This window comes from Podarcis gaigeae, assembly GCF_964106915.1.
Source record: "Podarcis gaigeae genome assembly, chromosome: 1".
Classification (NCBI taxonomy): Eukaryota; Metazoa; Chordata; class Lepidosauria; order Squamata; family Lacertidae; genus Podarcis; species Podarcis gaigeae.
Genome location: NC_139678.1, coordinates 71,814,026 through 71,841,741, shown reverse-complemented (window position 1 = coordinate 71,841,741; position 27,716 = coordinate 71,814,026). Strand labels below are relative to the sequence as shown.

Here is a 27,716-nt window from a genome sequence, read left to right as displayed (position 1 = left end):
GGTGGTTGAAAACCCCTCCCTTAATCTGATCATATTGGAGAATTTCCACCCAATCTTGTAATATTCCATCAGAAGGCAAAGCACATGCCGGCCTTTCAGATCTAGTATCTAAATGTCTTGACCATTTTCATCTGGTCTTAGACCCAATTTTGGTATGGAAACAGCCTTGGTCACCTTTCTGATTATGCCAGGAATAGGATAAGAGAAGTGTATCCCCGTTGACTACGCTGGACTACTTGGTGGCTGTCAAGAACCATTATCCATGGTATCTTTCTGGACTGGTTGTTGAGGATGGGTGCTATGGTGGCTCTAGTCCTTCTTGGCATGGTCCCAGAAGATGGCGCTAGAGGCACTCCATTTTGAAGCTTTGGCCATTGGCCCGAGAGTTCTGAGGGTTCAGTCTCTGTTCCCTATGTTGTTTACTGGAATTTTTTGAGAGACATAATCAAGGGATTTGGGAGTTCAATATAATCAGTATATGGAAGACACCTAGTTCAATTTCTGCTTGCCAACTCATTAAAGGGAAGCTGTAGAGATCCTAAACCAATGCTGGGAGGTTGAAATGACCTGGATTTGGGCAAACAAAGTGAATAAAGAGGTGTTCCTGGCTACTAAAGCTGGTCCAGAAATAGGGGTTCAAACAGTAATGTATGGGATTACATTCCCTTGAAAATATAGGCTTGTAGTTCTTCTGGATCCAACTTTGACCTTGGGTGGGTAGATACTAGCTATGGACAGGAGTCCCTTTGCATATCTTTGGCTGGTGCACAAACTATGTTAGCTCTTGCAGATAGCAGACTTGACCATGGTAACACATGCCTTGCTTACATCACATCTGGATTGCTGCAATGTGCTCTTGTGTAGGGATGTATTTTGATGAGTTATTGGAAATTACAACTGGTCCAGTGACTCCCTGATTGAAGTGGTTCCGCTGGCTTCTAATTTGTTTCCTGAACCAATTTAAAGCACTGCTGATGACCTTTCAAGCTGCTTATGATTTGGGAGCAGTTTGAAGAGCCACCTTCTCCCAAAAGAGCCTGACCACCTACAAAAACTATCATTGGATAATTCTGTGAGTTCTTATGTTCCTAGAAGTATGCCGAGGTGGGAACAAGGAGAGATTCTTAAAATCTGCATACAGGTTCTGGAGCTCTCTCTTGAAGGCAATGCATCTCATTCTCATCTAAACGTTCCAGGAAGACCTCTGGACCTTCTGATTTCTCCCTTATTGAAATAGTTTCACCCAAATGAGGCTGGGTTAGGACTGGGAAATGACATGGTCTGGGCCACATGGATGCAACAGTAGGGCCACTCTGTTGATGTTTCTGCTCTGCCTTGATGAACTCACTACTATCTTGCCCCTCCTCAGCCCTCTTAAAGTAAGCTGCAGTGATGTCTATGTCAGCAGAGTGGCTTTGCAGCTCTTCCTCATCACACCTGTTGCTACTGGATTGCCCATGGAATTGTTATTTATGATCATTAGTAATCAATAAGTGGCAAAGACTAATAACTTTATTGCAGCAAGAACTCTTGCCCACAAAAGATCATGCCATGGTCAAGGTTTTTATTACTTAAGATGTCAGATTTTTGTTGTTCCTGTTTTCACATGCTCATTAACTTCTGATATATTGAATCCAAAGAAGGCAGGCAGGAAGGCAGGCATATTTTTGTGATAAAAGGTCTTTGGGAAATCAGTAGCTCGAGGCCTCCCAGTTCTATATATGACGAATCACATATTGCTACAGTTGTACTATGCTGGTGGTTTTTTTAACTTCTGCAAGATAGACAATACAGGAGAGGTTTAGAAATGGTTCTTTGGACAATCCAGGAGCCTTTGGGATTGAAATGAAGTATTTGTCTAACATTCCAGCATTCCTTGGAGAAACTGCCATGTATGTGGCAGAAAAGGATATACAGAGTCTGTTGTATGTATAGAGGTAGTTTTCACGTTGGACAAAGAGTGATGCATATGTAAAAAAAAAAAAGTTTTGGCAACACATCCCACATCCAAAATATCAGTTACAAGAAAACACTGTAATCCTTTAATCACTGTAGTGTTATGAAATGGATTTCATGTGATACGTGAACATTCAGGCTACACTTTTCTCACCCTACAAATTGGGATCAAAGCCCTCAGGATGCTTAACAACGAAGCATGTGAATAATCCATCCAAAGTTAAAAGTATTCGTGGTTGAATTTACAGAATTAAGACCTAGGATTTGTTGTAGAGACTCTGCCAAATCATTACTTTTTCTAAATACAACATTTCAGTAGCACTGAGATCTACTTTGGAAGGCAGGAGGGGTGCATAATCTATGCCACTGATAGCTGCTTCCTTTATGTCTTGTGTGCTTTTATACGTAGGTGCAATCTGCATCATGACATTTTAGATGCCTTCACAAGATATTGATCATCTTTGGTGTCAAGAACAAGTAAAGCCTTTTTCTTTTCCTGCACCTCAGATTTCCTCTTGGAACCTTGAGTTTGGTCTGTATGTATCAACACATTTTAAGAGAATTATTGGAAATGTGACTTTTTTGGATTTTTATTTTAATGAGAAATTTCATGTTTAAACCCATCACAGCAGTCAATATATAGGAGCCAAGGTAGTTTAATGTAATGGATAGAGTGTCAGGATAGGAGCTGGAAGACCCAGATTTAAATCCCCACTCAAGTCATGAAGCTCTCTAGCACAATCTCTGTCTCTCAGCCTAACCAACTTCACAGGTTGGTTGTGAAGATTAATTAATAATGCTATAAATGCCTGAGGGGCATGATGACAGAAAACCACAGACCATCCTCTCTTTAACCAAAACCTTGTCAACAAATACCACATCCCAGATGCCATTTCAATTCCTGCTGTTATAACCAAATCATTAGCAGCCATATGCATGCCCCTGTGAAATATGTTGATGACACTCCTTTCTTATTAGGCAGAAGAGAGCACAACCTAACACAGGGACTGGATTTCTGTGGCAGGCAAACCTCTGAAGAAATGAAACTTGCACATCCTGCAGGCAAACAAGGAGAGGGTTTCTTTAAAGTATTAACTATCCAATTGACAAATGTAGGAAGTGGAATTATAATTACAGCAAACTTTTCAAAACGTTATAGTGTTGTCCATAAGCTTCCTTTATCTTTATAAAGTATTTGTGCTCTGTTTGCTTGAATGTATTTGCTTTCTTTCCATATTATACAACCGTTTTTTTTTTTTTGGGGGGGGAGAATAAAAACTTACTGTTGTCTATTATACATGAGACCACTGGGCAGGATGGGAATGGAGAATCCCATAGCTGCTTAAAAACTATGTACACTTGGCAATTGCCTGAAAAGTGCTAATTTTATTTTAAAGTACCCTGCATGCTTTACAATCTAAGTGTTCCAGAAATTAATGTCAGTGCACAGCGTGGCACGCACAGGTAAGGATGTGGAAAAAGAAACTAATTTGCTGAAATGCTAACCACAAATTTGCCTACTAAACTACTTTGACTAATTCTGCAGGAGTCTTTGGAATTTTTAGTATAAACATAATTGAATAAAATACAGTTTGTTTGGTCAGAACCTGCCTTCAAGAGAGATTTATCATGTCAAAATTATTTACATGCCACTGCTTTTAGTATAACACTTTGTAGATAGGGTTTTGGCATGCTTTGTAAGCATGAGAGCATCACCTGCTGTGTGAATAAGTTTTGGATGAAACAAAATAGAATTGTCCTTGACTTCAAATATCTGACATCTCCCTCCCTGTCTTTTGCTTCTTGTAGCAAGGAACAAATTACAGATGCATGTTATGTTTGATTGAACACCAATATACTCTCTTATTTCCCAATCTTTTCTTTTTTTTAAAAAACCACAAATTAGTTATTCAGTTGGCTTAAGGACATGTTTGCAACTTTCTGGGTTTGGGACTCAACTCATTCCCCATCACCTATCCCACGTGAGGAACTTTTTTTTGTCAGAGGAGCCTATATATGGTTGTTGGAAGGGACAGGCTGGTCCTCAACTGTTCAAAAAGAGCTGGAAGAAAAGTTGACATATGGTATAGGTTTGGCCCACAATATTTTGCTGCCTGAGGCAAAGGTCAAAATGGCACCCTCTCCCATTCTATGAATAAAAGACTGGCAACTGAACCTTACTGGTGAAGGGACAGTGTCTTTGAGAGTAGCGGACAGGTTTAGGGGACGAAAGCTAGGCGATGTGGTAGAAACAGCTATGCTCTCCACTATCTTGTTGCTGCTCCCTATACCCAGTGTATGCCACCTGGGGCAGCTGCCACAGTCTGTTTAATGGTAGGGCCAGTACTGGTATGTCATGACATACTACTGGTTTGGGAATCGTGGAAATACTGGAGCTTCAAATTGCCTTCGTTCCTGATCAGATTGTGAATTCTGTTGAATCTTACAGATGTTTGCCATGCTCATGATAAGGAAGAAGGAAAATGTAGAATGAAGAAAGCTAGTGCTATTTGTAATTTGGGCTTCTTAACATAAATGTATTTAAATGAAGCAGCATAGGGTTAGCTCTCAAATGATACATGTAAAAAGCTTTTTTTTAAAAAGTGCACAAATACATGACATCAAAACTGTAGAGTTGTATTATCTTAGGTAAAGGGATTCCTTATAGCATGTGCTGAGTAGAATGTGAACAAGCTTGATTTCTCATAACTTTATGCTAAGATTAAATTTCTGGGCTATTTTGCACCACTACTGAATTATGTTTCTACTTTAGCTTAGTATTGGGATTTGAACATGGCCATTAATTGTTCCTAGGTCATCATAATTTCATATTGCTCTAATGACAGGAATTGCTAAATAGCTCTCTTACCTTATTGACCATCTAAAGTGCTTAAAATTTTGAAGTGGACCAATATATTTTAGATCCGTCTAGACCAACGTTTTAAAATGCACTTCAAAAGGACTGTTGAGAAGTTGAGCCATGATTTATAACATTTATTTTCTAAAGTAGCAACCGCAAAAATAATCATAATACTGAAGCCAGCAGAAGTATTTTGAAATACTAGGAGCTAATGTTTGAGGTTATATATGGCCTATGAATGGAGAGATATGTTCCTGCAGTGATATATTTTTATTGCTTGCTTCTGTTTTTATTAAGGATAATGAAAACCTTGTGTCTGGGCCTGTGAACAAAACTAATGTGACCTGCCTCGTGACCCACCTGTTGTGCTTTCACAATTGATAATAGTAACCTCATGTTAGGGTGATCTTAGAGAGTAACAGTTAGCCAGCACTGTTGAAAATAACATTTGCATTTCTGCAGCTTGGAACTGCCTTTGCTTTCCACTTGAAATGAAAGGTGAAAAGTAACATATCTAACAAAATATTGTGAACAAAAGCAAATGTTAGCCTTAGCAGTGCAGTTTTTCATTGCTAGGTTTTGGATTGTGGCAGACTTCAAATACAGTGGTACCTCGGGTTAAGAGGTACCACTTTAAGCTAATGGGGCCTTCTGCTGCCGCCACGCCGCTGGTGCGCAATTTCTGTTCTCATCCTGAAGCAAAGTTCTTAACCCGAGGTACTATTTCTGGGTTAGTGGAGTCTGTAACTTGAAGCGTCTGTAACCTGAAGCGTCTGTAACCTGAGGTACCACTGTACCAGAGCTTTAGATTCAGTGACCACTCACATCATTGTTTTCATAGTGGAACTAACAGAGCTTCACTGTTGTTGAAAGACTTTAAACTGCCCAATTCACAGTTTCAGTAAATACCAGAAATTGCTAAAGAAAGATAGAAAGTACTTATAAATGGGTGTGGTAGATGCAGACTAGAAATGCACATTTTAATAAAGTGTACCCCCCATCCGTGAAAGAATATTTGGTGCCTTTGATCTACAGAGATCTTTGAATTTAGGGGGTTGCTCCTATTGTAGGTGTGTGTCCTTGCCACCCCATTGATATGGATAGAAATAAGATAAGCTAAACTCTGGAGTCAGTGTCCCTAAAGGAAATATGCTAGTCAGTATTAAAGCCTGGTTGACCCAATGGAACAAACATTTTGTATCGAACTCCAGTTCTGGTGTTCCTAATGGCATTTAGAAATGACTGACCTTAACTGGATTGAGGCCAGGGTGTTTTAAGATGATTTTGAAGAGTCCCTATCCCCTCTCCCCGCCTTCTGTTAATCTTTGGGCCAAGGAATAAAGAGGTCTAGGAATAAATCAATTTACATTGTTTTCAAACTGTAAATTGTAGCAACTGATCACATAATAGAACAGTATATAAGACAGGAAGTCTATCTTCAGGCCAGAGGGCTGCCTCTTTAAGAGCCTACAGTTTTCCAACAAAGGGAGCAGAGTTTAGGAGAGGTGGACTAGAGGCAGAGGTGCAAAAGGTCTCAGTTTGCCTTTAGACCTCATTGAAGCAAGCTGCTCACTAGGAGCTATTTTGGGATTGTGACAGCAGCCCCACCTTGCTGTGCCCTTTTAGATTCCTCCTCAGGACCAGGGCATGACATGGGTGATGGTGTTGATGATTGAATCTATTACTATATTGATTTCCCTCCCTTCATCAGCAGGTCACAGGGTGGGTTACAACCATTTAAAATTCAGTATTAAAAACACTTCTGACATTTGCTTGAAAATGCTCCTTTGTTTGTCATCTTCCTTTCACATCAGTGTACACCAGTTGGGAGGTAAATTCAATAGGGCTTCCTCCCAAACCTTAGCTGGATTGGGGCCACATTATTTATTAGGTAGGACTTAAATGTATAAGTGTTTGTGGGAGTTGGGCATTGAAAGCTACTTCATTTGCTCATCAGACCATAAAGATTTTCTTTCTATTTAGAACCCTTATGATTAGCTGAGCTATGGCCTGCGAGAAAAGAAGGATTTGAAAACAGTGGTCAATGATCCATGAAATAAGGGGGATTTTCACAATGCCTTTCAGTGAGGAGTTATGGCTCATTGGTCAAACAATGTGTGTTTTCAGAATCAACATGTGCCAAAATAGACATTTGCTCAAATGTAGTGCAAGTTATCAGTATTTTTTAATATTGGCCGAGTTAGAGATCCTATCATTCAACCATAAGGGAACCCCCCCCCCCCCAATTTTTAAGTTCACTGTGGCTTAATTACTTATGCTGGTAGTTGAAACCAAATAAATAAATTCACTCAAAACATCGACTGGGTAAAAGTCTACTGTCAGTATTTATGCCTCTGTGGGTGTGTTTTTTTAAAGCAAATCTTTTTTGCTCATATCTAAGAAATAGTACAACTATTTTAAACATTTGTAAGTGACATGCTCACTCAGAATTGAATTTCAGGGACGTATACATAATAATTTAAAATCTTCAGTACTATTACCATCTACCTGTGGCCCTGTGAATATTTCCATTCCTGACTTGCAAATGCACTGCCAGCTTCCTTAAAAGCCAGAATATCCAAAGCAGATTGATTGAAAACTTGCATGTGTACATCACATATTCTTGCCTGGTTCAGTAGTAATAGGAAACTGTGTTTTCCTGATATGTGAATGACCTATTGAGTTGATTTCCCACACATACGTCTTCTTTTGTATTCCAGAGAACAAGATTAGAAACATTTTTTATTTTACGCTAACCAGAGTTTCCTGTGACATGAACTGTGGTTTGTTTAAACAATAGTTTCACAACAAGCCAGTACCTGAAACCAGTTTGATTGTGGTTTATTCTCATTCAGCACCGTTTACCAGTCCACAGTTTCCCAAGTTCAGATGCCACGAGGAACTATCTATCTAACATATGTTCTACAAAATAAAGTTCTTTCCATATAAATACTTTCCTTTCTGATGTTCTTCACAGAAATTATCACAATCACTTAGAAGAATTACAATCCACAATTAAAAGGTTCTCCATAGAATAAACAGAGCAGCTCACCTGTGAAGGTGATCACATTTTTAAAAGTTGTTTCAAAATGAAGGACTTTAATAAGATCCAAAATCATGTACATCTTGAATTCTTTAGAACCATAATTTTTACATTTGTGCAAATGTTGGTTGCAAACTTTTTATTTTGTTGCAACATGGGAGAAGAAAAATAATTTATCCATACACAATAGCTTCTGGGTTTGAAATCGTCTCAATAACTTTGATAATACACAGATACACATACATGTATTAGGGGACCTAATTGTGTGGGAAGTGCTTATGTATGGTGTCTTCTCTGGCTACTTCATTCTCCATACCATGGACCTCTGGGTGATATATTTGAATCCTACTTTGCATCTTATGTCATAAGCAAGGAACCAGAATAAGATGTCATGGAAGAATCATGTTTGCTGCTGTTGGAAGCAGTAGATCTATGTCTCCACCCTCTCCCTTGTGTCTAGACTGACTAACAGAAAAGTGGCATATTTGCCATCACTCATTATTTAAATATGGTTATAGCCTTAACTTTTTCTGGCTCAGGTTTATATTTGTCTGCTCTTCAAGAAGGCCAGTGAAGTCCACTTCTGATTTGACAATAAAAGTAATATAAAAATATAGTGGTGCTTGAATATGAACAGCACAATAGTTTCAGACTAATATGACTCACTGTAACCTGATCACTTATAGATCAACTGAGTCTATTGTAGTTTAATTTGCCATATGATTGACTTGATGCTAAGTATTATAGGAAAATATCCTTACTAGATATTAACAAAAACTTTATTGTCTGAGTAGAGAGTGATTGATGGGCAATAGTGAATTATAATGTTGGCTAAAGGTGTTTTGTTGCTTTACAGAAACACACACACACACACACAAATAAATAAATTCTACAGTACATTGGAAAAAGCTTTGCAAACTTTGAATTTTGTGAACCACGTTTAGGCCCAGCCAATGCATGCAAAATAAGGTGCAGTAGCTGATGGAAACACAACTACATAAGTGCAGTTGCACAGGGCAAAGTGTCGTCCATTTCTCTCCCACCCCCACTTTTCATCTTTTAGGATGTGTTACTTTGGAATTCAGTGCTGTCCACTCACAAGTGGAATAGACTTCTGCTTGCGTAGTGGGACTAAAGCTTCATCTCCTCCCCACTGCTGTTTTCGGTGTCTCCCTAGAGCATGCTTCAAAGCAGATTTTGGTGATGTGGGAGAAGCTGTGAGGGGATGGGGAGGAAAGAAAGATGACACCCAATTTCATGATTAGATGTCCACTTTCACAAGGCTGGATTCCTCCCAAAATAGATCTAAACATTAATCTTCCCAAAATTAGCAATGGTGGGATTTGGGACAATTTTTAGAACATTAGTCTACAAATCCAATGTTTGCAGATCTTCAGATATTGCATTTTAAAGCTTTTTCCAATTTACAGTCGCCAATATCCTTGATTTATAGCTCTGATTCCAACCTGGCATTTATTTTCTAAATGGCCTGATTTTGCTTTTGATGAGCATTTAATTATTGAATAACGCTATAAATTCTGTGAAATGTTATTGCTGTAAACTTGCATTAACAAAGGGTATCAATATTGTATGAGAGTTATGCAGACCATTACATGAGTGGAAGTTTTTGTTTGGTCCGAAGCATGGATTCAGCCTGCCAACACATCTGTACTAACCTCCAATTTTAACAAAATAAGGATTTGCCTGTTCCCATTTTAAAGATCACTGCTCAAGTCTGTCCTCCCATTCTGCATTAAATGTTATTGTTGTTTATTAATTTATATACTGCTTAATGCCTAGGTGGCTTCTAAGCAGTTTATAAAACATAAAAACCAATCACACAACATTGTTAAAATGCAGAATAAATTGTAAATACCCTATAATTTAAATGCAGCATTAAACAATCCCATTAAAATATTTAAAACATCCATGATCACAGTATGCAATAAAACAATGCCATTAAAACAGCAATTAAGATAGGATGTCCAAATCAAGAGAATGACAGTGTAAACAGATGCATCTTTAAAAGTCTGTGGAATGCCAATACAGCAGGCAGTGCATTCAAGAACACTGGTGCCACCAGTGATGAAGCCCATGTCACTAAAAGCCAATAATCAACAGGCTATGGTAAGACTAATTCTGTTGTCTTTGTTGGTCTAAGTCTTCCACCCACCCTCCCTTGTATTTTTGCCTTGATCAATGCATAACCTTGCTATGGGCATTGTATTTGGGGCCAGCAAGGAATTTTCCCACTAGGGCAGATTGGCTCACACCTTGTGGTTTTGCCTTCCTAATAGCAATTGTCATAACTTTGGCAGTTTAGGCACTGGGTAAGCCTTAGTCTTGGCTGGAGGGGAGATTATAGCCTCTGCCTGCTCCTCTTGAGGAAAATGGTATTCCATTAAAGGGCTTCGGGGGAACTGCTTCTGTCCAGATGTCCAAGATGACGATCCTGTGTGGGAGTTCCTATTTGATGTAGATCATAAGTTTCCCTTGCTTCTGGTTATACCCAGCGCCTTTGCCAAAACTCTTACATCTATTGTCAATAGTTGTGGCCTTATTTGCCTCCAAATACATTGCATTTGGTTATTCTACGAGATGTGGTGGGTGGTGGTGTGGCACCTGGGCACCCGAGAGAGTTTGCAGCACATATACACTGAGAGAGAAAAAAGGAGAAAGAACCATTAAAAGGAAGGAACATGCTTCTATAACACCCTTGACACCAATAAAATATGATTCATGCCTGCATAAATTATTATTTGTCAAGCTGAGCTCAGCCAGAAGTTCAGTCAATCTTCTATTTTGTGGTCTGCCTGGAATTGCAAAATGTGTGTCCATTGGCCTGCATTTGGTGTGGCCTGCATGAAGGTCACCAGTTCTGCAGTTTGGTAAATGGTGTTTCTGTTGCACCAGAAGCAATATAGTCATGCTGGCCACATGACCCGGACAGCTGTCTGTGGCAAACGCCGGCTCCCTCTGCCTGAAGGGAGATGAACACTGCACCCCGTAGTTGCCTTTGACTGGATTTAACTGTCCCTTACCTTTACCTTTACCTCTGGTTTAATATAAAATTTGGGTCAAAAAGTTCATGACACTATTCAGTTGAGAAAAGACAAACCCCCTCTCCAAAGCACCACTGTCTTTGACAGTGCTGATACTTGCAGCATCTTGAGAATATTGTGTGCTTAGAAAAAAGCTTGTCAATTAGTGCTGTGAAGTAGCAGTTCATTTATTAGAAACTGACTTTTTTCCGAGCAGTTTAGCCACCTACTTTCTTGCTCCTTCGTCACAAGCTTTTTAGGTTTAATTAGCAGCTAATTCAGTGACTCATTTATCAAGGTGCCCTTGATTCCCCCTCTCCAGTTCACTTCCAATTCCCTGAAGCAGAAATAGGAATTTGTGTGTGTACATGTGTTTTCTGGGTGTGTTGGTAAGCGCTCTGCGTAGCACTATGACTTAATTTGTCTTCTCTTCACTCACCTTTTATGTACTGACCAGAATTTTATCCTGATTCTAGGCAATGATAATGTTGCTGTCATTGATGTCCTGGGACAATGTATTTGCGTGTCGAGGTCCCCAGGGCCACCCCAATAACTCACACATCACACAGAATTTTTTGTTTAAGATTTTTGGCATAATTTTGGCCACAACTTTATTAAAATACAAATTTGTGAGTGGTTGCTTAGGCATTGGTTGCGACTATCTGCCCCCACCATGGGGGACAGACTGACATTCCGCACGATGCGAAAGTCAGAATAGGGGAATACACTTGGGGGTAGCGACGGAGCAGGGAACCTGCCCTCACCCCAAATGCAACCAGGAGCTCATTGCTATGGCCTGAGCCCCCTTGACAGAGTGGACAAGCAATAGTTAGCCCCCAAATCCTTTAACAGAATCCCTTGCAGCAGCAGCATTGTAGGGGCAGGCACAGCCAACCCATGCCCCTCAACCAACCAAACCATAAACCAATGCCTAACCGCAACCTTACAACTTGTGACAATTTGCTACACAGTAGGCAAAAACCCAATGGCCCCAGCCAATCAGCCAGATGGACAAAATTCCTACCGGGCCCCTGCCCCAAGAGCAGACAACCCAATGACAGGCATAGCAAGGTCAAAGCGAACAACCCTAATTCTAGGGAGGGGGGGGGACAGGCAATCCGATGCACAGGCGAAAAGAGGAAGCCCTAGCCTCGTGCAAGGAGTTTTAGCATTTCTGGCTGTCAATCAACAAATGGCAACATTAACTTCTTCCCAACAACAAGGGAAGCCCCAATCGCATCAGTGGCCAACGATCAATTAGCCCGCCCCACAACTTTGGAGTGTCCTGGCGGCCCCCACCGCAACACGTGCTCTCCATGAAGGAGAACACGCTATCCCCCAGTTACACATTCTTCTGGGTGATTCAATAGTTCACACAAATAAGATCCAGATTACTCCATTTTGGATGCTGTTACTCCATTTTGTTTTGTTTTGTTTTAGTTTTGGTCTGGTAAGACTGGTAGTTATATTTAGGGCTGTGAATAGAATCATATAATTGTAGAGTTAGAAAGGACCCTGAGGATCATCTAGTCCTACCCTCTGCAATGCAGGAATATGCAGCTGTCTCATATGGGGATCACACCTGCAACCTTGGCATTATCAGCACTGAGAGCACTGAGTTATCCACTGTATTCTAATACTGCCCCATCCATGGTCTGCTCTAATGTTTGTATTACCCAAATACTTTTAAAAATACTTCCATAGGAGAAATATAAAAAGCAGCTGCTTTTGAGAAGCATTCCTGTATTTGTGCAGAAATCAAGAATATATAAGCCCTTGTTATATTTTCTTTTAAATTCACACAATTCACTCAGTGGTGTAGTGTGAGTTGCCAGTGCCTGGGGCCAGGAGGAGGGGTGGGAGTGGGTGGGTGGGAGGTACATTCAACTGCCTAATGGCATCTGTGTCACCCAGCAGATTGCAGCCGCAGAGTTACGAAGAGTAGAGTTGTTCCAATGTCTGGAGAGGTCATTTCTTGGTTCACGTGGAGAAACCGTTTTCAACGGAGTCCAACAACATAAGCCTGCAGCTGTATTAAGGCAGTAGCACTGGGCGTTGACATTTTGCACCGGGGGCAACTGCCCCTCCCCCTCCAATACATATAAATTTTCACTAATTTTATTTACCAATAGATAATGTATCTAGTTACCAGTAACCTTTATTATATTTGTGTTCCTTACCACATAACTTGACGTGCCACTAGGTGTACTGTTTTAAAAACTCTTTTTCTCCATCATCTTCTTTAGAATGAACCATACATTAAGTTGCTTGCAATAAGTTGGAAAGCTACCTAATCTTTATTTAGCATGAAAAATTGGTCACTTGCAAATCCGGTAAAAGGAGGCGCTAATCGGGGCAGTGTTGCCTATATTTAACCTTGGAGTTCACATTCAGGCATGCTTACGTATCAGCTGGTGACCTTTTAATGTTATGCATGTTTGTTACTAGAGGATGCTATGTAGAAGGCTGTATTTGGTGTCTTGCCAAGCTCTCTTTGTTTCTAGCATTTAAAGTTTCATAGCTGCACTTAGATTTATTTGTGAAATCAGTTTTATTTCATTTTTTTAAATTCATTATCTGCAGAATCCTTGAAATTTAGAGGGTTCAGCCAATGATATTTGTTCAGAAATTTTGGCTTAAAATAAAATAAGATGTGTGCAATATACACTGTGAACCTGGAAGTGCCCTTAGGAATCTAGCCCATGCTGGTGTGGCTAGTCTTCTCTTGTACTATTTATTTTTAGGCGTCAATATAAAAGAATGAATTTGCAGTGTGAAGTGCCGTTTTCCGATGTGTTATAAGCTACCTTTGGGATTTTTAGCATCTCTGGTATTACTAACTCAACTTGGTATTTTAAGCACACTCATGCAAGTTGGAAAAACAAAACTGCATAGGCTGTGATGATGCAACGGCCTCTCTTCTGATCGTTGTTTTGCAATTCTTTTGGCATCTGTTGCTTTGGTACTCCTCTGGCTTGACTGGAGGAATCAGACATCATCATGAAGTGAACATAGTTTCACTGCTGAGCAGTTGCTTTCCCTTCTTGTCACTGGCTTTGAGTCACTAGGCTTTGTTGATTCACCATCTTAAACAGATGATGAAAAATGACCAAACTGGCAACAGGAATCAGAGGTGAGGACCGTATTTGACTCACCAATGTCAAATTTGCCAAGTACTCAGTGCAGATGTCTGTTTTTATGGGAGTTACAAGCAGGGGTCTTGGTCAGGTGAAATCTAAGTATCAGGGGATCCTATGGCCACAGAATGTCGAATGCAACAACAGCTCTGCATTGGAAGCATGCCAGATAAAAGCATTGATGGCTGCCTTATAATAAGCCCTTATTATTATATTAAACTTACTGCCTGCTTTTGACCAACAAGTCCCAGAGTGGGTTTGCAATCAAAACTCAGAAATTAAAAACAGTTAAAGCAAATAGGGATAAGGTGGTTCCTGTTGCTTCAGATGAGTGAGAATATGTATGCTTACTCCTTTAGGGAGTAAGGCATGCCTAGTAAAAAGAAAGCACTCAAAACAAATCTGCAAACAGAATTCTTCACTTTAAATTGTAAACTTTAGAGTAATTTGTACTCTAGTCATTTAGTGAGACTATTTATTACTGGACTAGATGACCCTCGGGGTCCCAGTCTAATTCTGCAATTTTGTTTTCTGTTCTTTGGCATTTCATTAAGTTCAAAATGAACTAAAGCATCCTACAATACCAGGTGTACAGAACAACACGTTTTTTAAAAAATAAAGGAGAGTTCTACCTTAAAATAAAATTAGCACTTAAAATAAAATTAGTTGTTGACGTTAACCTTACTTAATAATGAGGATCATTAAGTTATTGTGGATAATTGGTTAAATTATATCAAATGATTTAAACTACAACTCTTCTTTGTGTTTTAAAATGGGATGCTGTGTTAACATTCTGGGATAAAAAGAGAAAAGAAACTTGTAACATATCCCAGTAGCCATCCCTCTTGTTATCAGCTTTGCATCTTTGTTTGTCTGTTGTAGGGGGTAGTGGGTGGTGGCATCCCAGGGTACCCATATGTAACAAAAAGTTCATGTAAAGAATCTTTAACTTTAACTTGCTGCTTTCCAATAATCTACAAGACAGAAGCAAAACATGCATTTTAACTCGTGACCAGTCTTTGCAGAGAGATTTAAAGTACAAAGCTCTTTCTTTGTGGTTAAATGCTGACGCATGCTCCTTCCATGTATTCTGTACATGTATGCTGAAGAGCACATCACAACATACCATCACATGGTAGCAAAGATACATTGTGGACATTTCCTTTATGGATATTATCTGCCATCAACTCACAGCAGCACAACATCTCTTCCACCAGCAGGATAGGCAATCCAACTTCAGATTGGCCATCAATTAGAGCTGGAAAGACACACAGAGTATGAAGTGATCAGTCCTCATTACAAGTACCCAACTGGCAACCAATGCCATCCACACAGAATGGTAGGAGTGAAAGGGACCTTCATTAAATTCAATCCCCTGGACATGATAGAGACTGAAGAAGTGCTTATGCCAACATGATATTGTGCTGCAGTGTTGTGTGCTGTAGATTCTGAGCAACATTGTGGCAATTGTTTTCTTTGCCAGGGCCCAGGTTGTAATATATGAACCATAAACAGAAAAACATTTGAACATGTGCAGAGTGCAATTTCCTCATAAATGAGTCACCAGAACTTTTTGTGCAGGCTTTCAGATGAGAGAGGGTGTTCCTTCCTTGAGCCTCAAAACTCTTGTTATTTTTTTTAAAGAGCAGTTGCACCATTTAAGAACAGAAAACCAATTCTGGTGTACTGCTTTCACTCACCCTTATCATACAAATAATGTGTGCATATATTTATGACAGAGTCCTCATATGATCTTTGTGAATTATGAGTATTCTTCAGAAAACCCAAGAGAAAAGAAACAGTCTTGTCATCATAACCTTTGCACAAGAAGTGGGGTCTAGATTCTTAACACTGCACAGTTACCTAGGAGTGAACTCAGTGGGACGTCCTACTGAGTAAACATCATTAACATAATAGGATTGAGGTAGTTGTAATATCCAAAGACCAAAGCATCTGACATGATAGATCACTCAGACTTCCGTGATTTTAAATCTCTCTTTCTGGCATTTAGTAAGGTGGTTGTAATCCAGTATGGCAGCAATTGTTGGGAGTTCAGAGCCTAGCTTCTTTAGAATGTATTTACAATCTCAGTACTAAGAAGTACTCATCAGAATACCTAGTATTGACACTTGGCTACTGTGAGAGAAAATGGCACCGTCCTTTTTGGATCATGTTTAAAAATAGACTTGTATGAAGAAGTAAAAAACACCAGAGTCAACTGGGGACATTGTGAAGCCAAGCCAGTTCTTCGTTTGATTGTCTGACATTCATCTGAAGCAGCGCTGATAGGTGATCCTGAGTCCAGCATTGGTTTGTGCTGCTTTTTGTTTTTCGCAAGGGTAGCTACTGCAGTAGTTTCACATTAAAGACATAATTCTAAAATGCTTGAAGTACAAACTTTAAATTGTACAATACATTATTTTTTTTTGTACAGAGTAAAATTTTATATATAATTACAAACATCTCCCCATGCTTCTTGTGCTCTCTCCCACAATTCCAGTTGTGGGCATCAGAGATTAGGGATTACTCATTCAGAAAGGTCTTTATGTGAGGGTGCAACAAACTTCTCCTGGGCTGCTCACTGGTCAAGCAGTTTACAATCACTGACATCTGTCAGACCTTTTTCAATATGTTGGCTCTTGGAGAATCCTGGAGAAATGTCAAGATGTCCTTAGGTGACACAAGAAGAGATGATACTCATACCATGGGAGAAATGTCTCCCAAGTGTTTGGTAAATTGACAACTCTACGCAAGCAGCTACAACTGTAACCACCATTTAAGATTTCATTTGACTGGTGGATTGTATTCACCATTTGATTTTCAAAGCTAAAAAAGTGCAGAGAAATAGGAAAAGAAGAAGACCATGCCCACCTATTTTGAAAATCCTATTGTTTGTAGGAAGTTGCCTACAACTTGGATACAGTTGACCTGTAGTAGTCTGTACTTGCTGAATAACTGTGGAACGTTGAATTCTTCTTGGAGACAAATAGGTTCATCTTTTAGTGCTTTCACTAAGCAAACTGGAAGTAAGTGTTCCGGTTTGCAAACATTTTTTGGAAGCTGAACATCCAATGCGGCTTCCACTTGAGTGCAGGAAGCTCCTGTAGCTAATTGGAAGCCGTGCCTTGGTTTTCAAATGGTTTCGGGAGTCAAATGGACTCCTGGAATGGATTAAGTTTGAGAACCAAGGTACCACTGTATTCCAGTGGATTACTTCTGAGCAAGAATGCACAGTATTGCACAGCATACCATCTAACTTCTAAAAATACAGTACATTTGCAGTGAATAGCCCAGCACTTTTATTTAATATCTAATCTCTAAAATAAAATGTAATATATATCCTTTTAATAATGGTAGATAAAGTTGATATGAAGTAGACTGTAGTGAATCAATATGATTCTTTTCTGTTATATAATTGAATTTTAGTTTACTTCAATATGGAGTTCATTAAAAAGGCTTGACTGCATGTTCAATTACAGGGTTGAATGGGATGTTATAGTCTTCACGATTAAGTTGCCACTTATATCTGTGCTTAATATAACAATCACTGGGAGAAAGAAATTTGCCTTTTACATAGAATGATAGTTTTGCATAGAATGTTCCTTTAACAAGCTTAATATGAGCATTATTATGTTAAATATAACATAGTGGGAGAATTTGTTGAAATGTACAAATCTGAATACTAGAGTTTCATGTGCCTTGCATGTGGAGATCTCTCTCCACTGAACAGATGATCAGAACTAACAGTGGTGATTACATGTTTAGAGAGAGGAAGTGAAGCGTAGAAAGAGGGAAGGCAGGAAAAACATTCTGGATCTGTTCATTACCACAATCGTCTGTTTGTATGTATGTTTGTGTGCGGGCACACTTATGTGCACATACTGTTCAGCAGTGCCTAATACATATGCCGAAGGGCTGAATGCTGATTCTTTCCTCCTCACAGCATGTAAGGGACTGGATCCAAAAGTGCAATTAAAAATGGAAATTTATCTTTGTGAACTGCTAATCCTTGCTGGGTTAGAATGCCTTTACACATTTTTAATTGATCTGTATAACTGCTGTCACCAATGAAATTATCTGTGTTTTATTGCTAAATTGGGCACTTGGAAATGAAGCTGGGTGCTGTCCAGCTCGTGACAGGACCTTTTCAGTATTGGGCCCTCATTTACAAAAATGCTCAGTGCAAAATAAGGTGCATCAGTCTTCCACATAGTTAACATTCAGGTGCGCTTTTTAAACATTGCCGATCACCTGAGCATTTGACAGCTGAAATACTTTTCTTTTTTGCAGGCTTGAAATCATTAGCTCTGAGGCAGTTTTCTTTAATGCATGCCCTTAATTGTATTGTTTTGCTGTTTGCTACACTAGGCTCCTTTTTGAAGAGCGGGATAGAAATTTAAATAAATAAATAATAAAAACTCACTGTCATTTGATAAGCTTGTTAACATTTTTAGTGCAATTGGGCTGCAAACTCATATGTAGCCTTTGGGTATCTTATGGATGTGAAACTACTTTGCTTGCAACCGCTAGCAGCTTTTATCTTCCCTCTCTTTTTTAGAATAATACAGCTAGACAGATTTTATTTCTAGAGTAGGTGTTGGGAAAACCAGTAAAATGCCAAGAAAGATTTAATTCTACTGGTACTTCTCTGTACCCATGATAAATGTTTGGGAATTGATTGGGCCTGCAGAGGAGAGTGTGATTTACAGTGGTACCTCAGGTTAAGAACTTAATTTGTTCTGGAGGTCCGTTCTTAACCTGAAACTGTTCTTAACCTGAGGTACCACTTTAGCTAATGGGGCCTCCCGCTGCTGCCACGTTGCCGGAGCACAATTTCTGTTCTTATCCTGAAGCAAAATTTTTAACCCGAGATACTATTTCTGGGTTAGCGGAGTCTGTAACCTGAAGCGTATGTAACCTGAGGTGTATGTAACCCGAGGTACCACTGTATTGTGGTTTTTGATCTTGGATTAAGGCTGCAATCCTAAATCCACTTTCCTAGGAAGTAAGCGCCATTGAATTCAACAGGAATTACTTATAAGTGAACATGTTTAGGGCTGCAGGGTAAAACAAATATTAGTATGACACTGCTGTTTGTTAAGCAACAATAACAAAAGTTTGGTATATTTCAGCTTAATGTGGCACAATCTAGAGTACTCTGTGAGTATAGCAGCAATGCCTTGAGATACTGCGGTTCAAACATTCAAAAAAATCAGGTTTTCTAATTTGCCAGACTTTAAGGATACTGGCACTCTGTACATGCTCATAAGCATATTCCCAGCACTTGAACTAATACACAGAAAACAGACTCTGGGTTTGAGTGATGTCTGTAATGAAACCTTGGCAGGCAGGCAGAGGTAGGATTTACTTAATAGGGTGTGTACATAATGCAAGCTTTGAAAATGGTTTGTGCATTTAAACTGAGACCACAAGCAGCTGCTGTAGTTTTACAGCAGCCCGTGTAACACTGTAAATAGCAAGCCAATAATGGTCCATATTAGTTTCTCTAGTGAACAGCATAATAAAATATTTAGAGAAGTAAACTGCTAGTAAAATTGGCAGAGGATGTTGTTTGGCAGGGTCTTGGGGAGGGAGTGCTTTGTGGAACTCCTTATCTGAATTTTGTGTTTTTGAGAACCACTTGTTACAAAAATGCCCTCAAAGGTGGAGTCCTTTGATAACTTATAAGGTTGGCAACTTGGCAAATTACCAGGCATGAGAGTCAAATGCATATTGTTGGTATAAGACTGCCAGCATTGTGGGACACAGTTGTTTTTTTTTAAATCCCTTGATTAACAATGGATTTGTACAAATGTGCACTCAGAAACCTTTGAAATGTGCTGAAAAAGAGAGGAGGGGGACTGGATCATAGTTGTAGTCCTATGAAGAAAAACAGCCCAATAGAATCACAAATGCATTATATTTAAGAAAAAGGAAACAGAGGAATGAAAGAGGCCCTGATTTTGAAGGGGAAGAGGTGAGGGAAATGATTAGGAAGTGTTCTTCTCAAGCTAATCGGTTTCTTTCTGCTTAATGAGATGTATACTTTAGCATGAGACAATCAGGAAGAGGAGCCAAAGTGACAGATCACCACCTTTTGCATTTATTTATTTTTTAATATCAGCAATGCTTGGGGAATTTGATATTTCTGTATTCCAATACAAACTGACCAAATGCACTCATCTCAAGCTAAATGTGTGGATCAAAAAATAGTTATCATTCCAATTTTGCACATTTCTGACATTTGTGGTACAGTATTTGGCCGAGGAAGCATCAAAATACATTTCAAAATGAATATCTTTTAAAATAAAAAAATGCATATCTTGAGACAAAATATGTTGAAAAATGTATACATTGTAAGAGCACATGTTGAAAAATACACATTTGATTACTAATTTTTGTGCAGGTTTTTCTTAAATAAACATTTTCTGCACATGTGATGTCAGGTGTGGGACAGGTAGAGACATGTTTGCCAGTGCACAACTGGGAGCCTTAAAATGTGCTCCTGATTGTACATTTCCAAGGGAAGCTCATTGTCACTATTTATAAACTGATCTGTGGTGAGAGCACGGCAGCCATGGAGAACTTGGTTGCACAGTTGATTCCTGCAGAAAGCAGGATTGGTGCCATCACCTAGCAGTTGACAAGCAGTGACATCAAGCCTCATTTGGCTTGGATTTAATTTGGTAGCACTGCTTGCCATGCTGCAAAGGAAAAACCATTTGCCTCACACCACTGTAAGATCACTTGTTATATGGACAAGTTGGGGACAGGCCAGTGGGGAGAGGGGATATTGAGGAGTATCGGAATAGAGTGCCGATGAGGGGAATGTAACATATATGTATATGAAAGCCTGGTTTGGCAAATATTTGTCAAAGAAGTGGGTCTCTAAAACAGTGGCCTTGCTCAAATGAAACTGAGTTGGGTAGACTGAGCTTTACCTTTTGGTCCCCACCCCCTGCCTGACGGCCTTTATAATAGTGCAGCCTGCAGCTGATTCCCAGTTCTGAGGTGTTATCTGAACAACAGGAGGCCTTAATTAGCTCAGGATCACTGGACATGGTTAGTCCTTTTCTGTCTTCTCACTTACGCATATTTTTGCCCTAAGCATCAAGACTTTCAGATGCAAATCTTTCCAGTGCTGTTCTTTTGCTGGCCTGTAGTTCTCCTCCTCTTAAAAAAGAAAGAAAGAGGAAGTCTATAATAAAAATACATTTAGCAGAGCATAGAGACTGTGTTGAGTCTCTCTCTCTGTGTATATTTAACCTTCATGCTTAATTGTGTAACCCATTATATAGTGTTGATGCTTTGTTCCTAAATTCACTACATGAGGTGCTGTGCATTAAAGTGTATTTATACTTTTTCGGATTAATTAGCTGTGACCTTACGAACTGCTGTCCTTGTTTAATTGGTGTCTCCAAAGCACAGTAATGGCATAAATCATCTGATAATGAGATTCAGAGCTGGTTGCAGACATATATAATAGCATCGCATTGATAACAGCAAATGAGATTTGTTGATTCTACATTGGGTTATAGCTAGGGTTGCTACCTCTTTTGGGAGGGGCTTGCTCCCGTGCCTTTAATAGCAGCTCAGAAATTAAGAAGGTAATACCTTGACTTATTACTTATATCAGTTCCCAGAAAAGTTACATTTGTTGAATTTGTGTCACATGTAGCTCTAAAAGCAGGATTGGAAGGAGAGGCGGGAATGCCAATTCTTACTGTAGCAGAGATTATGCACCTAGAAGTAGACGTTTTGTATGGTGGGGACTTGGCTGAAATGTATGAGGGTGCTGAAGTACGAAGCTGCTGCATTCAAATGTAAGAAAGCAATGGCAAATGTCAGGGTCACATGATTCTTCCCCCCTTCACCTTCTACAGTTTCCTAAAGCACTTTGAGTTTCTTGACAAGCAACAGTTTGCTGTTGCATGCAAACATACTATGCTATGTTATGCTCAAACCACAGTTTGTCACATTTGATTGTGAAGAGTGAAGGAAGAGCAGGAGGAGGGAATAGCTCACCACAGCTCATTCAAACAGTGCCAAGCTATTGTTTGGGATTATATTTTAGTTAGAGCAACCAGTGTGGTGCTACAGCAGAAGCACACTTCACAAACCCATGTTGCTGCTGATTACCAGGGGCAGGAGAGTGGGGCGTTCAGAGTTGTGTGGACACACCAGTGGAGCCCAATTTGGCACTCCTGCTGGTGTGCCCATTCAGGCTCAACCTTGCCACCACTCTCCTCTGCCTATACCCCATTCAAGTGGGAACAATTCAGTATCCTCCATGGCACCATCCCACTGCGTTGGTTGCTCCTGCAATTTGAGTGCAGTCAATAGTTCACATTAAGAAAGGGGGAAATCTTCACATGCTAGATAATTGTATATTTTGGGGTAAGTTAGGATACAGGAATGGAGGGGCACATGATACCTGCTTATTTAGAAATGACTTCTAAAGTTTCAAACTGGCAGATACATCATAAATCACCAGTTTAGCTTTTGAGTTTGAGATGTTTTAAATGTTCTGTGTTCAACCCCCAGGTTGCCCTTAGCAGTGCTTTGTTTCTAGAACAAAAAGGGTGCCAGTACTCTGGGCAGTTGCCCTGGGTGCAAAATTTCCCCGGGACAGGGAAAAACAATTACCATACTTTCCCGTGTATAAGACTAGGGTTTTTTTTACTTTAAAATAATGTTAAAGCAGGGGGTAGTCTTATACATGGGTACAATCTCCCCCCATTTTCTTAATTTTGAGTCCCCCAAAATAAGGAGCGTCTTATACATGGGTGTGTGTTATACACAGAAAAATATGGTACATGTAATGCGATTACATGTTTTACCAGCACTTCATTAAGATCTTGTTATATAGTTATTACAGGATGCATGGTAATTAAATGCTGCAACGCCATTCCTTTTCCTGTACTCTCAGTACCTGACTATGCATGCCTATTTACACCACAGGGTCATACCATCCAACATCCTGTTGTGACACAGGCTTGCAGGTCCTTCCCCAAGCCCAGGAAGCGTTTGCCCAGCTTAGGGAAGGAGGTGTGATGCTCCGAGATCTCTCCTTCCTCCTTTGTTCACAAAAGATGGCAATATTGCATAATGTTGCATACAGCTGGAAAAAAACCCACTGGCCCTCAGGTTGCAAAGTGGTGTTCCATCCCTATTTTGAAGATTTAGTTAACGTGGAGAAATTACAGAAACTTATGGCATGTTTGTATATGTTTTTTTAACGCATGGGGACTGTATATATGGGAGCAGGGAAACAGCCAGGTCGGAATGGCTTTAGGTTTCAGAGCAGTATCAGGTTGCTTCAGAACATGCAAAAAATTTATGGTACATCCCCTCCCCAAGATAGTTATTTGCAGACCAGCTGCAAAAACTCCCAACCACTAGCTATCAAACTATTCTGCCCAGCCCCCAATCAAACAGGTGAGGTATGTCTGGTCTCTATTAGCCACCCGCCATGAATTCTCATTTAAGCAAGCCTTAGTGGCTGATGTTTCCATTTATTAGTGTATTTCAATGATATGTATACCATAGATTCTTAGATAAATGAACCCAAAAGATGGATAGCTCAGTTGGTTAGAGCATGGTGCTGACAATGTCAAGGTTGCAAGTTTAATCCCCTTAAGAGACAGCTGCATATTGCTGCTTTGCAGGGAGTTGGGCTAGATAATTCTCAGGGTCCCTTCTAACTCTGAGATAAAGCTTCTACGTGAGGTAACAGATCAGCCAATTGCTGCCTTATAATCTGTCTCATGATTTCAGCATCTCTAACAGGGATGGGGTATTATGGCCCTTCCAGATGTTGTTGGCTACCCAATTCCCACCACCCAATTGGTACTGCTCTCTGGGCTTCTGGGAGTTGTAGTTCAGCAGTAGCTTGAAGGCCCAGGTTCCCCTACTGCTATATTCTGCTTATCTGATGAAGTTGCTTCCAATGTTTCAGCAATATAATACTAGGGAAAGGGCTGAAGGGTAGAGCATCTGTTTGGCATACAGGAAGCCCCTGGTTCATTCCCTGTCACCTCCAGGAATAGCCAGGAAAGATTCCCTGCCTGGAACCCAGGAGAGCCGCTGCCAGTCAGTGCTGACAATACTGGACTAAATGGACCAAAGGTTTGACTCAGTACAAGGAAGCTTTGTATGTTTCCCCTGATAAAAAAGCAGAAAAGTATTTTAAAACATTTCCACAATGTGTAGCGTCTCAGAGTCAGATTGACAGGTGAAAGACCACAAAAGGGCCTTTCAAAAGTAATATAATTTTGAAGTTGTGAAAGCTTTTGTGCATGAAGCCTTTGCGACTGCAATTCTGAGGTTTACCAGGCTCCTGGAAACGAATGCATTTTTTTACTTGCAGTTCCATCTTTCAAAATTATCAGTTGTGAACAATTCAGTGGGAGTAGTACAGGATTTCGATCCAAGCTTAGTGCTTTTGTATTCATGTCTATTTTCAGGGCAGCGTTACTGGTATCCATGCCCATGTTCTGGAAAGAAAATAAGGGCTTTGCAACAAAGTGCCTTTTGTTTTCCCGAGAACTAAAACAGCTGCATACAGACCAAACAATAAAAATAAACTCCTGCCGAACTACCTTCTAACACACGGGGGTTCTGGAGAGAGGAAACCAGGGATATTTAGAGGTATAAAGTGACTCATTGTGCTAGCAAAAGAATGTTATAAGGCAAGCCTGTGGCTTGGAGTTGCATCTGTTACCTTTCTAGTCAGTACTGACGGGCATTTAGGAAGGGAAGCAGGGGGCAGGGGCTTAAATTGAATAATGCCTAATACTGACTCCATTGTGCTAGACTAACTTGCAGCCCAATCCACAAGATACATAGACCAAAGAACTTGGATTCAGTCCCAAAGGCATTCACTATTGAATTTTAACCTATGGAGACTGAAAGCAGCATTTCTGTACTCTTTGGTCATTTGCATTGCATTTTCAACATTGAAAAAGCACATTTAAATGTTTTCTATTAACGTATGTTGGCATGCATAACAAAAAGGAATTTATCTTTTTTTAAAAAAAGTGTGTGTGTGTGTGTGTGTGTGTGTGTGTGTGTGTGTTACAGTCTTGTCTCATGTTGGCCTTTCTGACAGTTTATAGATGCCAGCAATGGATAAGGTTGCTATGTGAAATGGAAAACAATGAAATATGTATTTCTCTTGGTATTCACAATCTAAAAAGCACATCTGTGTAAAGCATTCATCTTAAATGGGTGGAAAGGATTCCCCCCCCCCCAATAAATGAATCAAAATGTCTCTTAAATTAAGAGGAATACAAAAAATGGCAATTTTGCTTACACTTTTCTTCCTCTTGTGTCTTTTAGGTCAGTTTCATGAATTCAAAAGAAATTTACCAGTGATTTCTGGGTGCCTGAGCTGGTTGGCTTGTGTATTTGTAAGTACTGATATGTTTTATGACTACTTTGTACCTTACAGGAAGTTCCTCCCCCCCATCTTTATGTGCTTTATTTGTAAAAAAATAAATAGAAATGAGGTGTTGATGTTCATATTTTGATTAAACAGCTGTGTTTTTCAGCACAAAATGGCTGCTATGGGCAGCAAAAGAAAGGGCTACTAGTGAGCGCCATCACAATAAACAGTGTATTTATAAATATATATTAAAAGGTTACATGTTGATTTTCCATAGATTTTAGTGTACAAACACATACACGGTTGAAATAAATAGCCTAAAATCATACTTGCTCCATGCATGGAACATGCCGTGGAGACCTTTTCTCCCTGCCCCCCATGGCATCTTCATGCCTAACCACTGCTGCTTTCTTCTCACGCTACATTGCAACCAGACTATAAACTTCAAATTGGGCCCTTCTGTTCTCGTACGGAAGCACTCAGCTACTGACTCCTCTTCAGGATCTGCATGCTGTGCTGCTCCACCTTTTGCTGAGGGTAGCCTATATCACAGTTATACTGATGCTTCATTGAGAGGTAAGGACTCATTGTCTGCCTCAGCTGCCTAGCAGCAATGTAATAATTAGATGAGCAAAATAGTCCAGGTGCTCAAGCTAAATAAGAGAGTTAGGATTTGATGGAGGTACTTTTAAATTGGTATGCCTGCGTTCTGCATAAAGCAGAGATGGGGGAATGTTTGGCCCTCCAGATGTTGTTGGATTACAACTCCCATTGTCCCGGTTTATTGTCTGATGAGGGTTGAAGTTCAACAACGTCTGAAGGGCCGCAGGTTACCCACAGCCGGATGATACCCTTCTCATGAATGTTCTTTAATTACCCTGTTTACAACATGGAATAATTAAGACTGCAATCCTCTGAACATTTCCTTGAGAGTAAGCCCTATTGAATTCACACTGTGCAGAATATTTAGAATGTAGAATTCAAATAAAAATCCCATTCTGAAACATGGATCTACATACAGTAGTGAATATTTCCATTCTCTCTTGTAGTTGGCGTTTGTGTAATGGTGGGGGGTGAATGAGCAAAACATTTACAGTGGTGCCCCGCAAGACGAATGCCTCGCAAGACGAAAAACCCGCTAGACGAAAGGGTTTTCCATTTTGGAGGCGCTTCGCAAAACGAATTTCCCTATGGGGTTGCTTCGCAAGACGAAAAAAATCTTGCATCCCCCCGTGGGTTTTTTTCGCTTTTTTCGCCCTTTTCTTAAGCCGCTAAGACGCTTATCAGCTGTTCCGCTGATAAGCCGCTTAACAGCTGATCGCTGGAAGCCGCTTGACAGCTGTAGCGCTAATCCGCTAAGCTGTCAATGGGCTTGCTTCGCAAGACGAAAAAACCGCTAGACGAAGAGAATCGCGGAACGGATTATTTTCGTCTTGCGAGGCACCACTGTACATGGACACTAGAATTTTCAAAGGGTGCTTCCAGATGGGAAAACAGGTTGTCCAGATACTGCAATTGGGTGGTTGGCAGCATTTCTTTTAAATTTATCGGAATTCCCCCCCCAAAAAAAGAGTAAATCCAGATTAAATTAGGGGTGGAATATGGGATAGGATTTTGATTCCAACAACTTTGTGTGGATGCTGCAAAAAAATGACATGCAGGTGGAGCACCCACTTGTCTGGAAGCACTCTGTGGTGTAAAACATTGAATTTGTTCTCAGTTGAAAGAATCGTGAGTGTGTGTGTGTGTGTGTGTGTGTGTGTGTGTAATCATATTTGCTTAACCTGGAATGAAAAAAACAATGAGTCCTGAACACTGACCCCTCAAAAAAGCAAGCTGACTGAGGAAGAAATATTGACCTATGAAATATCAACCCTGCATTTTTCTACTTGTGGGTTTCATTCTGGTTTTGGTCAAATGAGAAGACATATGTAATCAAGCAAACAGCTTTCAGGTTACAGTGAGCAGGCTGTGTGGTTCATATATCGAATAATGAAGCATTATATGAAACAAGACTGATATTTAGTCTGTGCAAAGTTAACAGCAAAAGTCTAATTGACTTAGGATTTTATCCAAGTGAATTTCTTTAAAACAGCTGAGACCCGAATTTGATTTGTGTCTACTTGGAAGTAAGTCCCCCATATTCAGTTGGGCTTCACTCCAATGTGCTTTAGGATGGCGGCCTAAGACACATTGATAGGGTCATGAAACAAATCTTACATTGCAGCTGATAATCCTTGCTCTGTCATTGAAAGGGTTTATGGTACTGTTTAGGAATTATTTATCAGAAAAA

General features: G+C 39.9%; 1 protein-coding gene across 44 annotated transcripts in view; it reads left to right on the top strand.

Moving 5' to 3' along the window:
• The window catches only part of SOX6 (SRY-box transcription factor 6), a 451,086-nt gene that overhangs the window by 67,007 nt on the left and 356,363 nt on the right, over positions 1-27,716 (top strand). For all 44 annotated transcript variants that reach the window (XM_083704983.1, XM_083705002.1, XM_083704991.1 and 41 more), the window contains one exon: positions 25,378-25,448. The gene's annotated coding sequence lies outside the window, so the exon portion shown is untranslated. The remainder of the gene's footprint in view (positions 1-25,377; positions 25,449-27,716) is intronic.